A 13975-nucleotide genomic window follows, 5' to 3' on the forward strand; every position below is an offset into this window, starting at 1 on the left:
TTAAGGCGCTAACACCTATAGAAAGGCTGGAAATAGCCAAAAAAGTACAATTGTGCACACGACAAGAGATGCAATAATGAAATGGTCTGCTCATTTTCCAGCAGAGGACACCATACGTTACTCCATTATGAAGAAAATCAGGAGAGCGTTAATACCTGTGTAACGGCACAACAAAAATTGTTGGCCACAGCCTTAATACAAATTAAGAAAATAAATGGAGGGTTTCAAACATTAAGAGCTTTGATTGATAGTGGTTCTCAGAGTACTATATTATCTGAAGAAGCCGCTCAAATATTGAAATTACGTAAAATTAAACAATATACAGAGATAAGTGGCGTGTCCTTAATAAAAGCCAAAAAATCAAAATATAAAGTAAAAATAGATGTGAAGACGCGGAATCCACGGGATAATCTTCTTAATGTTGAGGCAGTTGTGTTGCCAAATTTAATGAAAGCTCTTCCGTTAAAAATAGCAAACGTGGATATGTCAAAATGGCAATCCTACGTACTTGCTGATCCTACCTTTAATAAACCTGGTAGGGTCGACATGATAATAGGGGTAGACTTATATACCCAAATCTTAAAAGGGGGAGTTAGAAAGATAAATGGCTTACTAGGTCAAAATACTAAATTTGGTTGGATCGTCTCGGGATGCACCAAATCAAAAATGAGTAAATCTATAGTGGCACCAACATAAGATGTCACAGTTTTTAAAAAGCGTTGGGAGAAGAAAAAAGGTAAATATGAAAATATTTACAACACAAGTCCTAACAAACTCAACAACAAAACAAAACAAGAAATAACCTTTCGGGCCCCGGCAGGACCTCACCTTAGGGCTAAGATAAAAGCTGAGGTAAAAGAAATAATTTGTGAAAGTAAAAAAGAAATAAGTTTGTGTTCCCCGGCAGGATCTCAGTTTGGAGGTCAAGTAAAATCTGGGGAAGAAAAAGTATATATCCCAAAGCCAGTAAAAAATGAGAATATTCAGTTGGCAAACGTTAAATTAAATAATGATCATTTAAAAAATAGTGTCATAATAAATGCAGGTAACAAATTGTCCGAGTCTATAGTACAAAAAAGGCAGATATTGCAAAATGTTCATAAAGGGGCAACATTTAAACAGAATAAACGCTCAAACGCTATCAGCGAAATGTCAAAACGGTGGAGCAAAAGCCGAGAGGTAGAAGTTGTTGGTCTTCAAAATCTCCACCGTATAAAAAGGCTAGAAGTCAACACAGTAATACACATGAGGAGTGGGTAGACATCCCGAAACAAAAATTGTTAAGCATCGGGCGATATTAGTAAACAAATTTGGTAAATCATACAAAATAATAGGAAGTCAGTTTATAAGAAGGATAACATTGATTTGCTAGGGTTAACTTTTCTCATGTAGCTCGTCATGCTTCTTTAACAACAATTATCTTATTATTGACAATATTAAAATTAACCTGTAAGACAACTACTATAAAAATAAATTCCAAAACGTCACATTTGGCGGCCCTTTGCAGAATGTTTAAGAATAAACATCGTGTTCATCTGAAGCGGCTTCACCAAATCAGATGCACTAAAGAAATTATAATACAACTTTACTTTTGTCACAAACAACTAATCTTGCATATGACTAGAATTACAATCAGCCACACACATTGTAGAAAAACACTTGTAATTCTAAACTAACACAAAAGATCACAACGGCAGGATGTCAAGTGGCCGAAGCCATGCCCAAAATAATAATAATAATTTTCAACCCCCGAAATCTTGGGTTTGAGTCTCATTAGAATAAGATATTTTAAGAACAATTGTTACCTCCTAGAGCCTAAGATTCCCTATATAAACTCCATACTTTTGTTAATAAAATCAGTTCATATTTTGAATTCAACGAATGAAGATTGGGTTATTTACCTTCTCTCCGGAATTCCCTATTCAGGGGACCTTTGCCATCCAAAATATGCCTTGGAGTTTTCATGTGGCTTAATGCCTGTGCATCCTCTCGGTAGGCTTCCCATTGCTTCTCCAAATACGGCGGCAGGTCACCATCCATCTCAATTCGTTCGGTAGCAACATGTTGAAGAAACATTTTCTCTCTTACCACTAATTGATCTTCTTTGCATAGTGATCATAAGCTCCCAACGGCATATAAATTTTTCCTGGTTTATCAAATGTTGGGTCTGTTGTCTGGTAATCTGACTTTCCGCGTTATTTGTTCTGTAGGTTGGTCACCTATTATGTGTGGCAATACAAATGCCTCAACTAGCATTGCGAACTTGTTGTATCTTGACCTTACAACCAAGCTTACTCGCGGCTTACCTATCTGTGGTTAACCACCCACTCCATTCATGTGCACATGAGTCTCGTTAATTTTTAACGATAACTTCTTTACCAGTCTCTCTGAGACGAGATTTACTTGTGAGCCGCTATCCAGGAATGCTCGAAATCCTCCTTTCCTTTTATTGATCCCTTTTACCACTACCTTGCCCGTTGCGAACAGGGTGTATTTTCTGCCAATTCCATAGGCAGAAGCTGCAGAAGCAGATGTAGCGATTTGGTTGCCTGTTTCTTAATGCAACATTGTGTTATGTTTTTTTATTGCATTTAAAGCATCCCCTCCAAGAACAATTTTTTGCCATATGGTTCGGCTTGAAGAGAATTTGGCAATTGCACCCAATCAGGTACTGTTTGACCCAATGGATTTATTCAATTTGTAATTCATTTTTTCTTCAGGCACTATTTGTCTTAATGTCCTGGACAATGAATTCAGCAGCGCAGTTTGCATGCGAATCAGTGGTTTGATAATGACTCGCTCTTCCTCTCGTTGGCGACCTTTCCTTCCAATCTGTATAAGTTACAACCGCCTTCATTTTGCTGAAATAGTCCGTTACAAAGTAGTCATTTCTGTTGGCACGTTATTTAATTTGTCCATTAGCTCAAGTTTCTCCTCGAAATAAGATGGCCTTTCCTGGCTATAGAATCCTTTTTGATATTCCGAATGAAGGCCTGAATTGCCTCTCCTCGTTCTGTCTGCTGCTTATTTAACTCCTCCATGTTCTTTTATATTCTTATTTACTTGCTTATTTGTACTAGTACTTGACCCGATGGGAGTTTATTTATTTTGTCAAAGACAGGGAACGCTCCGAATCGTTCCTAAAATTGGACAAGTCTAGCACATATAAGAATAAGAAAAAAATAGAAGTCGCCTTTTTGTTGAGTGTTTAACAATAGTTAATTTTTATTTGCTATATACCTATTCTTTTATACTGATAAACGCTACGACAGTGAAACCAATTTTTTGAGTTTCCTTTGGATGTTATATCTTTTCAAAATCTGCTGACTGATACCAAAGTCGTCCGTACCACATGGGTTACTGACCGTGTGCACTAGGTCAGAGATTGCTGACGCCAGAGCCTTTTTTTTAAGGGAGTGCAACAGAGTTGGGCTAACTTTGTTTTATATAAAAATAACTTTTTATGTTTTGGTCATCTTGTTAACACAAAGCGTTGTTAAATGTTTTTGACAAAATGATTGCCTAGTTGATCAATTTTATTCAATGGGTGTGCACTGCTACCCCGTTGCGGAAAACCAACTCCTAGTTTTCCAATAAATTGTTTTTAGTCGCCAAGTTGGCTGCGCAATGGTTGCCAAGTTAATCAATTGCGATGTTTTTAGTCTTGATCCCCGATTAATGTGAAATGTTAATGCTTATGATTGTTCTGTGTCCAAAGCGTGCAAAGAAAGTAGAGAGATTTTTCGCCTGAGTTGACCAAATATTCTCCTTGATGACGGTTTCAACAAGTCTGTTACTCTTTCAACTTGGAGCCGCCAATGTCGGGGTCACCAAAATGTTTAAGTTAATCTTTATTTGTTTATATATAAATAGGCACTAACACATAAACCAGTGACTCAAAGTTGTCGGAACCTACACATAAACGGACTTCGGGGTGAGATTACAAAGGTAGAAATGGGGGCCAAAGACACAGCGATGCACACCCTATGTAGCTATAATTGGTATCTGATCTTACTAAGAATAATGCATTTCTTTTATAGTAAAAATAGAGAGCTGATAATAGCTAACCATAACAGCTTAATTAAATAGGTCTTTATTGTTAACTGCTGACCATATCAGATCAACTAATGACTGATGAGCCATCGATATCAACAATCAGGTTGCATACTTATTTTGACATTTGTTTTATATTATAATTGTCTTCATGTTATTTTATTTTATATAATTTAAACACCAACATACTCCCGGCCACTGATTTTTACCACACGAATGACCTGTTTACGTGTTGTATCTGACAAGTTGATGATTTTGTGTATTTGAATAGATGGAACTCACAGTTACTATAAGCCGAAAACGTCGTTTGTTTATCAAAACAAATATATTGCTCGTTGTTGAGCTGATGGCATTGTTCCAGATCTGCTCTTGAGAGCCCAATGTATTGATTCCTTTCTTTGTAGATAGCAATAATGGGAGTTTTAATGTTCATGATTACAGTCCCATGAATTCCAATTGCTGGACTGGGAATCAGGTTATACAGTTGCACTGCCTGCGTTGCCACCAATGGAAACGTGACTTTAAATATCACATGATTGTTTGCGATTGTGCCTTGTGCCTTTATTTAGCCGTATAATTGCAAGACGTCGTGATCTGGAACTGGCAGATCCAAACCAAACGGAAGATGTCTCTTAAGTTGGTTCAGATGTTCCCGAAGCTGGCCTGGTGATAGTAGTAACGTGCTTATTTTGCTATGATGGGCATCTGTGAATACTCGGGAAATTTCGGTTTGAATTCTCAAATTCCCTGCAGTCACTGTCATCTGAGTAGTTAGCGTAATATACCATTGCAATGCTTTTACCGCATTGTCCTGGACCTTAGTTCTGTCGTTCAATTCATTTTCAATTGTGGCTTCGTCTCGCTTAATTATATTTATCGTTGAGTCAATTATGGATGTCTGGTTTTGCAGCAAATTCAATAAGTAGTCTTAATTTGATTTAACCTTTTGTATTGTGCCTGACATCTCTGTTGCATACTTGGAGTCCAGCACACCATATAAACCGTTCGCAATGTTCGCAATTATATCTAATGGTGATCGTCGTTGGCGTTCTATGTGAAAGAGATGGTTTCCTGTCCGTAGCTCTGAGTTGACATGCTTAACATGTGTCTGCATTGCGGTGCAAGCCTCTAGAACCTTCATTACCACGCATATTTCTCCAACCTTTACTACTCCGTCTGAAAATGTCTTCATGACGGCCCAATATCGTAGTATCGTAGATCGTAGTATGCCACTATAGTCCAGTCAGACGTTGCCATCCATCCTGCGCCAATACTTTCATAGTATATGCCTCGTTTGGGGTTGAATCGAGGTATGTTAGTCTTTTGAGCAAAGCAACGGTGGCAGACCGACCGACAAACGTCTTTTTGTCTCTGGTTCTGCAGTGTCTTCGGCACCAGGGTCTTCTTGGGAATTGGATTCTGTGTCATCTGTCTCGATTTTATGTTTTATCGCCTTCTCTCTAAGCAAGGGAGCCAATTTATGGATAGCCCACGGACGTATACATCCAGGCCTGGATATAATTAATAACAATTCGTCCAATCAGCCACTGCAAGATTGGCACATTATCCTCCCTTAGAATTACCATCATGCCTTCTTTGACATTGTTATATGGTTTTTTCCATTTGGATGTACCCTGCAATTCTTGTAGGTACTCTTGAGACCACTGTGTCCAGAATGTACGCTTAAGCCGTTGCACTAATTCCCATTGTTCTGGAATCGATCGCTGTGTTACTGGCTCTGCATCTCGTTGGGCTACCAATGGTACTCCGATTAATAGATGGCCTGGGGTTAGAGCTGTTAAGTCGTTGGGATCGTATAAGTTTGGGCTTAACGAACGAGAGTTCAGCACTGCTTCAACATTAACAATGATGGTCGACAGTTGTTCACCCGCAGCTTTCCATAATCCTCCAAAATGTGGAGACCGTAGATTGCACTCCTTTTTCGGTTGCAAAACTCCTTGATAGTACCAGCTCCTTCATTTGGTTGTTTGCTCCAACAAAGTTTGTTGCATTGTCGCAGTATAATGTCATCTTCCTCTGCGCCCAATGAAACGCTGAACCGCACCCACAAATGAGGAGGTGAACAGGTCTCCGACCAACTCCAAGTGTACTACCTTGGTTGCAAAGCATACAAATACTGCAATGTAAGCTTTGTCGGGACGTTTTCCTCGAACTTTATGATGGATCCGGAATGGTCCACAATATTCTACACCGTCGTTGAAAAAGGGTCAATTCTGTGATACCCGGTGCTCAGGTAAGTCGCCCATGACTTGTTTAAAGAACTGAGGCCGGTACTTATTGCATGTTACGCAGCCCTGGATCACACTTAATGATGTGGTACTGTTGCCGAGCTATCCCGCGTAGTGCCTCATGTGCACATTGAAGATTCGTGGAGGGGCGGAAGGATCCAAATAAAAATACAAATAGTTGGCGGGTGCCAATTTCTTCTGTTCGGTGAGCTGGTAAATAATTAAAAACGCGCGGGGACTTCGTTTAAAACTATGATTTTTATTTACAGTATAATCTCACACACGAAAATGTTCGGTTAAAGGTAAACTGGATATTTTAGCAAGTGGATAAAAGTGCGGGTATTCGGGGAAAAATCTCGCACTGGAATGAGTATGGCGATTTACAGGAGAACTCTAGTCACCCTCCTCAGTATGACCGAATTCGGGTTTGGGAAAAAACCCTACCCCTCACTCTCTGCTGTTCACCGCGGTGGCGTGAACACTCTTCATGAAGTTTCCGTAGTATAATTTTTACCACTGGATCGTTATACGGCAAGAGATATGGATTCCTTGTTTCTGTTGATACTGGTGCTTGTTGTAGGCGAGTTGCTACTCGTATGAATTTTTGATGATTATTCTTCGTGCTTGGTCCAACTCTGAGACGTTGGATTCCTGTTCTGCTTGTGACAAAAGCATAGCACATACGCCACTATTCGCTGTAGCCGGTAAAATGAATTTCTGTGATTTACCGTATATATCCATTTACTCGTGTTGTTTACAGTGGCAGCCACCATGCTAAATGCCTTGGTTTTTTTCTCAGCGGTATCCATCGTTTGCTCTGTAGGCTTAAATGGTGCTGTCCAGCCACGTTGCGGTCCATGCAAAAATTTAGGTCCATTCAACCATAATGTATGTGTGCTAAACTGGGCTGCTGAGTTGCCTCGAGACAGAACATCAGCTGCGTTGAGCGCTGATGACGCATGATGCCATTGCCTTGATACTGCATGTATTTTGGTGAACCGATTAGCCACAAACGTGTGGAAATGTGATGCACGTGAATTAGTCCAGAGAATTCTACTGTTGAGTCTGCCCAAAGAAATGATTCAACACTTTCTAATCCTAATTGGAGATCCTGTCGAACTCTATCCGTGAGTTCAGCTCCAAGAACAGCTACACATAGTTCCAGCCGGGGTAGTGCCTGCTTTTCAAGGGTCAGTTTCGGTCAGTTTGTTCTGCGCCAAGTCAAGAGTGGTTGACTTGGCGCAGAACAAACTGACCGAAATTTGGCCATTCTTATACGTTGATCGGACATAAACTGCCGCTCCATACGCCTTTTCTGATGCATCAACAAATGTATGCAGTTCCTTTGTAGTGGGGACCTTGCCATCAAAAATATGCCTTGGAGTTTTCATGTGGCTTAATACCTGTACATCCTCTCGGTAGGCTTCCCATTGCTTCTCCAAATACGGCGGCAGGTCACCATCCATCTCAATTCGTTCGGTAGCAACATGTTGAAGAAACATTTTCTCTCTTACCACTACCGGTGCGAACAGCCCTAGAGGATCGAAGTTTTGACCGACTTCAGATAGCACCATTCGTTTGGTTATTCCTTTTGTATGCCTTTGAGCCTTTCCACATAATTGATCTTCTTTGGGTGCCCATATAGTTCCTAATGTTTTCACACTTGTTTATTCCAGGTGTCACCGAGATTGATGTCAGCAATCGTATCTTCTTTGAAATTTCGTTTAGAATGTGACTGCTATTTGAACACGATTTTCGTAAGTTGAAACCCCTAGGTCTTAGAATTTCTAGAAGCTCTTGTCTTATTTGCAGGGCTTTTGGTAAACTGTGTGTCCTGAACCGCAGAAGAATTGAGAAGAGTTGACTCCGTAAAACGGGTCCAGGATATAAAATGTCGTTCAGTGATTTTCCTGATGACGTTTTGCATGATGCATCAAATACCACTCTTTGCTTGGTGGTGGTACTTTCTGGCTTTAGTACACAGTGATGCGGTTTAAAGTAATGGTGCTTGGGAATTTGTTCTACCATTACCTGCTTCATATGTCCAAGCTGTTCATATTCTGACATAAATTATACATACTTTTCTTTATGTCAGGGCTCATTCGCCGCTCTAACGACATGAATCTTCTTATGGCTACTTCCCGAGATTCTCCAAGAGATGACGCCTGTTTAAGAATAAACATCGTGTTCATCTGAAATAGCTTCACCAAATCAGATTGAACAAAGAAATATACAAAACATAAAACAAAAATAGCTGATACAAATTCATATTTCAAGTATGGCTCAAAAACCAAACAAAACAAGCATCAACACTCTGTGGAAAACACTTAAGATTGTAACAGCGGCGCGGTATTAAGTAACCGACGCTGAGCATGAAATATAAACTATTTTCAACCCCCCAAAAACGTGGGTCATTAGAATAAGATATTTTTAAGAACAATTGTCGCCTCCTAGAGTCTAAGAATTCTTTTATGTACACATACGTTTGTTAATAAAATCAGTTCATATTTTGAATTCAAGACATGAAGATCGTTTTTTTAGTTTGCGGTGCTGAAATCCTCTTCATTTTGGTCCTTCGAGAAAAAAGGAACTCTGTAGTTTTCCCCCACCAGTGGTAACAGACTCATAGAGTGAATCAACTCCTTAAGAGTTTGAGATCTTATGCAAGTGTAAATGCTAAGACCAGCTAAAGGTAGCAAAATAAATAACTCTTGTTTTCCCCACCAGTGGTAAGAGACAGAGTATAAAATAAAAGCAAAATATTATTGCTTAATAAATTAAAAGTGCGTGCGTTCGAATTTAAAGGCAGTTTGGCTAGCGGAGCAACTGTAGTAATTACGGCGGCAGAGTGTTTTTGTGTGTGGCGTATTCGAAGCCCTAATATCGAAAGTTAAAAAAAAAAAATCAAAGAAGCTAACATCAGCTATGCCGAAGTTTGTATACCCTTGCAGTCCTTGGTAATAATAATTTTACATGTTCAAAATTTGTTTTCAGGGCTCATTCGCCGCTCTAACGACATGAATCTTCTTATGGCTACTTCCCGAGATTCTCCAAGAGATGACGCCTGTTTAAGAATAAACATCGTGTTCATCTGAAATAGCTTCACCAAATCAGATTGAACAAAGAAATATACAAAACATAAAACAAAAATAGCTGATACAAATTCATATTTCAAGTATGGCTCAAAAACCAAACAAAACAAGCATCAACACTCTGTGGAAAACACTTAAGATTGTAACAGCGGCGCGGTATTAAGTAACCGACGCTGAGCATGAAATATAAACTATTTTCAACCCCCCAAAAACGTGGGTCATTAGAATAAGATATTTTTAAGAACAATTGTCGCCTCCTAGAGTCTAAGAATTCTTTTATGTACACATACGTTTGTTAATAAAATCAGTTCATATTTTGAATTCAAGACATGAAGATCGTTTTTTTAGTTTGCGGTGCTGAAATCCTCTTCATTTTGGTCCTTCGAGAAAAAAGGAACTCTGTAGTTTTCCCCCACCAGTGGTAACAGACTCATAGAGTGAATCAACTCCTTAAGAGTTTGAGATCTTATGCAAGTGTAAATGCTAAGACCAGCTAAAGGTAGCAAAATAAATAAATCTTGTTTTCCCCACCAGTGGTAAGAGACAGAGTATAAAATAAAAGCAAAATATTATTGCTTAATAAATTAAAAGTGCGTGCGTTCGAATTTAAAGGCAGTTTGGCTAGCGGAGCAACTGTAGTAATTACGGCGGCGGAGTGTTTTTGTGTGTGGCGTATTCGAAGCCCTAATATCGAAAGTTAAAAAAAAAAAATCAAAGAAGCTAACATCAGCTATGCCGAAGTTTGTATACCCTTGCAGTCCTTGGTAATAATAATTTTACATGTTCAAAATTTGTTTTCTGCAACTCAATTCATTAATATACAAACAAAACAATTTTACTCTCATATTATCACATATGTTAATTTCATAGCATACTCGATTTTTATGAAAATGTTTCTTCTAGTTCTTCTATTATATAGTGGTCCGATCCTTATGGTTTTCATACTTTATTTTTGCCGGGTAATAAAAACCCACGAAAAAAAATTTCAGCCCGATAGCTCTTAAGACGGCTGAGTAAAACGCGTACGCACAGACGGACGGACAGACGGGCATGGCTATATCGAATCAGCTTCTCACGCTGATCAATAATATTTATGGGGTCGGAAACGTCTCCTTCTGTGCGTTACAAACATCTGACCAATTTTATAATACCCTCTGCAAGAGTATAATGACACACGAGGTGTAGTTTACATAAACATACCCAACAGGCGAGAAACACACTTGCACACACTTGCACATTCAACGCCAAATACAGCGCAAAGTAACGCTCCACTGCAACAACGGAGTTTCTCTTCTACGGCTGCATTTGCAGGACAAAACGAATCAAGATGCGTGGTTAAGACCACCACCACCCTCATCAGAAACAACACAAGACATGGGCACCGACGGTAACATCTATAAAAATGTTCTCCAAAGACAAATCTAACAACCTATCCATTAAATTTAAACCCTCTAAATTAACAACCAAAACTAAATCCTCCAATCAACAGTGATAGGGAATCTTTTATCTAACAATAGACATCTACTGTACCGTAAAACTCCGAATCGGCTAAACCGATTCTTATGAAAGTTTGTTTGAGTAGGGCTGAAAATAGGCAGTAAAAGGTGCCCACTATAACTAATGTACTGTTTTTGACAACACGACAAAAATATTAGTAAGTAATTTTATTATTGTGTTTTTTATACATTAAGCAATACCAAGAGAGATTTAAGCCGTAATACAAGTATATCTAAAAGATCGCCAATAATAAGATCCAAAAGAACTGATGAAGAAATCGATCATCAAAACACTGTGTTCACGCCACCGGGTAAACAGCAGTGAACGGCGAGGAGCAGTGAGGAGTGAGGAGGGTTCTTTGATCCTCGGCGGGTACGGTCACACCTATCCATCCGCCTCTCAACAAGCATACTTGTAAGGCCTGAGTCCACTGGATCAAAGTAGACAAACTTGGCACGAATTCACTTTTATGTATATTAGATTATCTATGTATATTTACTTATTTATTAACCAGGAAAAGAACCGTCTTATTGAACACTTTTAATTTCACATCTTATTTTTTAACAAGACCAACACAACTTCTTCGTCCAGCAACTCAAGCCTCTCTCTTCGTCGATTGTCAACCTATCGATATATATTAAACCAATATCGTTATCGGCATTCTGATACCATTAGGGGTTCTCACGAAATCCTACATACTGATAATGGCGCAATTGCATCAAAAAGAGTCAGAAGATACACGAGCTGAACGCAATCAAGCTATACGCAGAACAAATGGCCAACAACGAAAACAGCAACATCGAGCTTTTTAGTATGAGCCCGATGTTAAATATTAGTCACTTTTAACGATGGTAATTGATGCTGTGGACCAGGAATGTTCACATTGTCATGCACTAAAAGTGCAGCTACATAATATTGAAACATAACCTGAACCATTGAACGGATTCTTTATCGGCACGGATCCAAATTCTAACGTGTTTCTGAAGTCGATTCGAACATTCAATTTATGCTTTCAATTGACATCGTTTCGGAGCTACAGAAATAATTGGATATACTACGGCAATTGGTAACAATGTAGAGCTGTATCTGAATGACTGCACACTGTGACTATAATAACCTTGATTCATTGTTTGTCAGACGCATCGTCAGCAATCTGGAAGCATTATTGCACGAGCACAATGAATTGTTAAAAAAATATATGAGACACACATGCACAAATTTAAAAGCTCTAATCACGCTATGGTCATTAATCCTGTTGAAACACCAGCTGGAGTGCATATTCGTACATTTAACGCATCTGTTGGTGATGTCGTTGCTGGAATTATTGTTAGCGATCGTACAAGTGCCCGTAAATTGTGATAGAAGAAAAGCAATGAGGTGTCACGGGACACCCGGGTAGAGCGAAGCTCTCTAGGAATTCGTCGAATTTAGGGGGTCACTGAAGTGTAGCTGAATTTTGTGAATACATTTCGATTTGAAGTCTCACTAAATTGATCGCAATATTGGGGGGAGTGAACACCCCATGCCAGTACTAGGCGATGCCCTTGTGTACACATACTTTTTATACCCTTGCAAAAAGGGTACATTAATGTTTATCAAAAGTGTGCAACGCATAGAAGGAAGCATCTCCGACCATACAAAGTATATATATTCTTGATCAGCACGACGAGACGAGTTCAAATAGCCATGTCCGTCCGTCCGTCTGGATCAACGCAAACTCCTCCTAGACCGTAAGAGCTACAGAGCTGAAATTTTGCATGTAGGCTTGTATATCTCGGATTCAGCCGGATCGGATCACTATATCATATAGCTCCCATACAAATGACAAAGTCACAAACAGTGACTTTTCTTAATAACTTCGTTATTTTCTGAGCTATTGTCGTGAAATTTAATATTGGTGAGTTAATTACACATATAAACGACTATGCCAAATTTGATCAAGATCTGGTGACTATATCATATAGCTCCTATAGGAACGATCTTTCGAAAACAGTGACTTTTGTCAATAACTTCGTTATTTCCTATGCTATGCCGTTTTTCGGAAACATTAGCCTTTTTAGCTTAAACGTTTTTCCACTTTGATGGCTATAGGTAAGGAAAGAGTTACCAAAAATGTTGCAAGGGTATACAAACTTTGACGCGGTGAAAGTTAGCCCCGTCCCTCTGGTTTAAGCGTAACTCTTATACATACATACATACATATATATACATACCCTCCAGTACCAAATGTTCCCGGTCGACAATGTCGCCGCATCGTCGACTATACCGAAGTCGGCAGAATTAAATTCTGCCGGCGTCGACATGCAAAGACCAGCCGACGGTGCCCGAACTATCCAATGTTGTCATGGAAACACTTCGGCTACCGAAATAAGTTGAGCAAACACAATTTCTTGAAAAAAATTGACACAAAAAAAGGCAAGGAAAAATGCAGCATCAAATAATATTTATTTTCATGACGGCTTTTCCATACCCTTGTTACTTATGGATGAGGGAAAAATTTGAACATTATTACCATATACATATTTTTATATATGTATACATAATTTGTCAATAACTTGTTACTTATACATAAATTGATCATTAAATAAGCATGTTTTTTTGATGTGAAACATATGTAAATTTCACATAATTTTACATGCATCGTGACAAATTGAATTGAATAGAAGTGACAAATTTTAATTTTTTATGTTGCAGATGTCTCAAGGAGTACAGCCGGCGGAGAAGGTGCTCCGAAATGCCATCGGCTGCGCCAAAAATACAGTCAACAAAAAGAAGAATCGCCGTACGAAGGCATTAGAAGATACATAATTCATTGTTTGTGTTTATTGTTATACCCTTGCTGTTAAATAAAAATTTAATAAAAGAATAAATTAATAAAAAGAAAATTTTGTATTTTGTATTTTATTTTTGTATGGACAACAGTATCGACATTTAATGTAATTGTCGATGGAACGTCCTCTGACGCGCATGCAAAGAAGATCCGACGATCAACGGTCGACATTCAAAGCAAATGTCGATGAAACGTCCTCTGACACGAACGCAAAAAAGACCTGCCGACGTACCGTCGACGTTCAGAGGAAATTT

Source organism: Drosophila tropicalis, unplaced genomic scaffold, assembly GCF_018151085.1.
Source record: "Drosophila tropicalis isolate 14030-0801.00 unplaced genomic scaffold, ASM1815108v1 contig_980, whole genome shotgun sequence".
Taxonomy (NCBI): domain Eukaryota; kingdom Metazoa; phylum Arthropoda; class Insecta; order Diptera; family Drosophilidae; genus Drosophila; species Drosophila tropicalis.